The sequence below is a fragment of the Arachis ipaensis genome, chromosome B2, assembly GCF_059453495.1.
Source record: "Arachis ipaensis isolate K30076 ecotype BB chromosome B2, ASM5945349v1, whole genome shotgun sequence".
NCBI classification, from domain to species: Eukaryota; Viridiplantae; Streptophyta; class Magnoliopsida; order Fabales; family Fabaceae; genus Arachis; species Arachis ipaensis.
Window position 1 is genome coordinate 72,208,686 of NC_142437.1, and position 4,427 is coordinate 72,213,112.

General features: G+C 35.0%; 1 non-coding gene across 1 annotated transcript; it reads right to left on the reverse strand.

The window, feature by feature from the left end:
- Positions 1–3,595: 3,595 nt before the first annotated feature.
- LOC148574362 (small nucleolar RNA R71) lies at positions 3,596–3,703 on the reverse strand. Its single transcript, XR_015905809.1, has one exon. It is a non-coding gene; the product is annotated as a small nucleolar RNA R71 (small nucleolar RNA).
- Positions 3,704–4,427: the final 724 nt, after the last annotated feature.

Below are 4,427 nucleotides of genomic sequence, written 5' to 3' on the forward strand. Positions count from 1 at the left end.
ATTTTCTAGCTGAAATTGAGGGACTTGAGCAAAAATCAGATTCAAAGGTTGAAGAAGGACTGCAGATGCTGTTGGATTTTGACCTCCCTTCACTCAGTGGATTTTCTGGAGCTACAGAACTCTAAATGGCGCGCTCTTAATTGCGTTGAAAAGTAGACATCCAGGGCTTTCCAGAAATATATAATAGTCTATACTTTGCCCGAGTTTAGATGACGAAAACTGGTGTTCAACGCCAGTTCCATGCTGCATTCTGGAGTTAAACGCCAGAAACAGGTTGCAAAGTGGAGTTAAACGCCAGAAACAGGTTACAAACTGGCGTTCAACTCCAAGAGAAGCCTCTACACGTGTAAAGCTCAATGCTCATCCCAAGCACACACCAAGTTGGCTCCGGAAGTGGATTTCTGCATCAATTACTCATTTCTGTAAACCCTAGTAACTAGTTTAGTATAAATAGGACTTTTTACTATTGTATTTACATCTTTAGTTTCATCTTTAGATCACGTTTGGGGGCTGGCCATTCGGCCATGCCTGAACCTTCATCATTTATGTATTTTCAACGGTAGAGTTTCTACACACCATAGATTAAGGTGTGGAGCTCTTCTGTTCCTCATGGATTAATGCAAAGTACTACTGTTTTTCTATTCAATTCAAGCTTATTCCTATTCTAAGATGTTCATTCGCACCCAAGAACATGATGAATGTGATGATTATGTGACGCTCATCATCATTCTCACTTATGAACGCGTGCCTGACAAACACTTCCGTTCTACATGCAAACAAGCTAGAATGAGTATCTCTTAGATATCTAATACAGAGGACCGAGTCCGAGATATTAGAATCTTCGTGGTATAAGTTAGAACCCATGGATGGCCATTCTTGAGATCCAGAAAGTCTAAACCTTGTCTGTGGTATTCCGAGTAGAATTTGGGAAGGGATGGCTGTGATGAGCTTCAAACTCGCGAGTGCTGGGCGTAGTGACAGATGCAAAAGGATAGTAAATCCTATTCCAGTATGATCGAGAACCGACAGATGATTAGCCATGCAGTGACAGCGCATTGGACCATTTTCACAGAGAGGATGGGATGTAGCCATTGACAACGGTGATGCCCTACATAAAGCTTTCCATGGAAGGGAGTAGGAATGATTGGATGAAGACAGCAGGAAAGCAGAGGTTTAGAGGAACGAAAGCATCTCTATATGCTTATCTGAAATTCTCACCAATGAATTACATAAGTATCTCTATCCTAGTTTATGTTTTATTTATCTTTTAATTATTAAAACTATATAACCTTTTGAATCCGCCTGACTGAGATTTACAAGGTGACCATAGCTTGCTTGAAGCCGACAATCTCCGTGGGATCGACCCTTACTCACGTAAGGTTTATTACTTGGATGACTGTTGGTTAGTTGTATCGAAATTGTGAAAAAGAAATAAAATTATGAACATGCATATTAAGTTTGTAGCGCCGTTACCAAGGAATTAATGATCACGATTTCGTGCACCAAGTTTTTGGCACCGTTGCCGGAGATTGTTCGAGTTTGGACAACTGATGGTTCATCTTGTTGCTCAGATTAGGTAATTTTCTTCTTGTTCCAACTTTTGTGTTGTTTTCAAAAATTTGTCAAAAATTTTTTTCCTTGTTTTCGTTTTTCTAAAAATAAATTTTAGAAAATCAAAAAAAAATTTAATAAAATCATAAAATCAAAAATATTTTTGTGTTTCTTGTTTGAGTCTAGAGTCAAGTTTTAAGTTTGGTGTCAATTGCATCTTTTTAATTTTCTAAAAAAATTATTTTCGAAAATTTCATGCATTGCATTCTTCATGATCTTCAAGTTGTTCTTGGCCAGTCTTCTTGTTTGATCTCCATATTTTCTTGTTTTGTGTCTTTTCTTGTTTTTCATGTGCATTCTTGAAACATTAATGTCTAAAGAATAAAAATTTTTAAGTTTGGTGTCTTGCATGTTTTCTTTTCTTGAAAATTTTTCAAAAATAAGTTCTTGGTGGTCATCTTGACATTCAAAGTGTTCTTGGTGTTCATCTTGACATTCATAGTGTTCTTGCATGCATCACATGTTTTGATCCAAAATTTTCATGCATTGAGTCTTTTTGATGTTTTTCTCTTTCATCATTAAAAATTCAAAAAATCGAAAAAATATCTTTCCCTTATTCTATCATAAAATTTAAAAAATTTGGGTTGACTTTTTCAAAATTTTTTCAAAATTAGTTGTTTCTTATGAGTCAAATCAAATTTTCATTTTAAAAACTCTATCTTTTCCAAATCTTTTTCAAAAAATCAAATCTTTTTCATTTTTCTTTCTTAATTTTCGAAAATTTCAAATTGATTTTCAAAAATCTTTTTCTTATTTCTATTTCATATTTTCGAATTTAATACTAACAATTAATGTGATTGATTCAAAAATATTAAGTTGTTACTTGCCTATTAAGAAAGGTTCAATCTTTAAATTTTAAAATCATATCTTTTAGTTTCTTGTTAGTCAAGTAATCAACTTTAATTTTCAAAATCAAATCTTTTTAAATTTCTTTTTCAAATCTTTTTCAAAATAAATTTCAATCACATATTTTTCAAAATCAATTTCAAAATCTTTTCTAACTTCTTATCTTTTCAAATTTGATTTTCAAATCTTTTTCAATTAACCACTTAACTTTTTGATTGATTCTTATCTTTTTCAAAACTACCTAACTAATTCTCTCTCTCTAATTTTCGAAAATCCCTTCCCTCTTTTTCAAAATTCCCTTTTTTTAACTAGTTGTTTTAATTTTTAATTTAATTTGATTTCAATTTTAATTTTTGAAATTTAACTTTAAATTTTATTTTTTAATTTAATTAATTTTTGAAATTCCCTCTCTCTCATCTCCTTCTATTTATTTATTCATCTACTAACACTTCTCTTCCACCCAAAATTCGAACCCCATCTTCCTCTCCGTGTTCGAATTTTGCCTCTTCTCTTTCTTACATTCTTCTCTTCTTATACTTGCATAAGGAATCTCTATACTGTGACATAGAGGATTCTATATTTTCTTTTCTATTTTCTTCTTTTTCATATGAGCAGGAACAAGGATAAGAACATTCTTGTTGAAGCTGATCCTGAACTTAAAAGGACTCTGAAGAGGAAGCTAAGGGAAGCTAAAGCCCAACTCTCTGGAGAAAATCTGACAGAAATTTTCGAAAAAGGAGGAGACATGGCCGAAAATAACAACAATGCAAGGAAGATGCTTGCTGACTTTACTGCACCAAATTTCAATTTACATGGAAGAAGCATCTCAATTCCTGCCATTGGAGCAAACAACTTTGAGCTTAAACCTCAATTAGTTTCTCTGATGCAACAGAACTGCAAGTTCCATGGACTTCCATCAGAAGATCCTTTTCAGTTCTTAATTGAATTCTTGCAGATCTGTGATACTGTTAAGACCAATGGGGTTGATCCCGAGGTCTACAGGCTTATGCTTTTCCCGTTTGCTGTAAGAGACAGAGCTAGAATATGGTTGGACTCACAACCTAAGGATAGCCTGAACTCTTGGGATAAGCTGGTCATGGCTTTCTTAGCCAAGTTCTTTCCTCCTCAAAAGCTTAGTAAGCTTAGAGTGGATGTTCAAACCTTTAGACAAAAGGAAGGTGAATCCCTCTATGAAGCTTGGAAGAGATACAAGGAACTGACCAAAAAGTATCCTTCTGACATGCTTTCAGAATGGACCATCCTGGATATATTCTATAATGGTCTGTCTGAATTATCAAAGATGTCATTGGACCATTCTGCAGGTGGATCCATTCACCTAAAGAAAATGCCTGCAGAAGCTCAAGAACTCATTGACATGGTTGCAAATAACCAGTTCATGTACACTTCTGAAAGGAATCCTGTGAGTAATGGGACGCCTATGAGGAAGGGAGTTCTTGAAATTGATGCTCTGAATGCCATATTGGCTCAGAACAAAATATTAACTCAGCAAGTCAATATGATTTCTCAGAGTCTGAATGGAATGCAAGCTGCATCCAACAGTACTCAAGAGGCACCTTCTGAAGAAGAAGCTTATGATCCTGAGAACCCTGCAATAGCAGAGGTGAATTACATGGGTGAACCTTATGGAAACACCTATAACCCCTCATGGAGAAATCATCCAAATTTCTCATGGAAGGATCAACAAAAGCCTCAACAAGGCTTTAATAATGGTGGAAGAAACAGGTTTAACAATAGTAAACCTTTTCCATCATCCACTCAGCAACAGACAGAGAATTCTGAGCAGAATCCATCTAATTTGGCAAATATAGTCTCTGATCTATCTAAGGCAACTTTGAGTTTCATGAATGAAACAAGGTCCTCCATTAGAAATTTGGAGGCACAAGTGGGCCAGCTGAGTAAAAGAGTCACTGAAATCCCTCCTAGTACTCTCCCAAGCAATACAGAAGAGA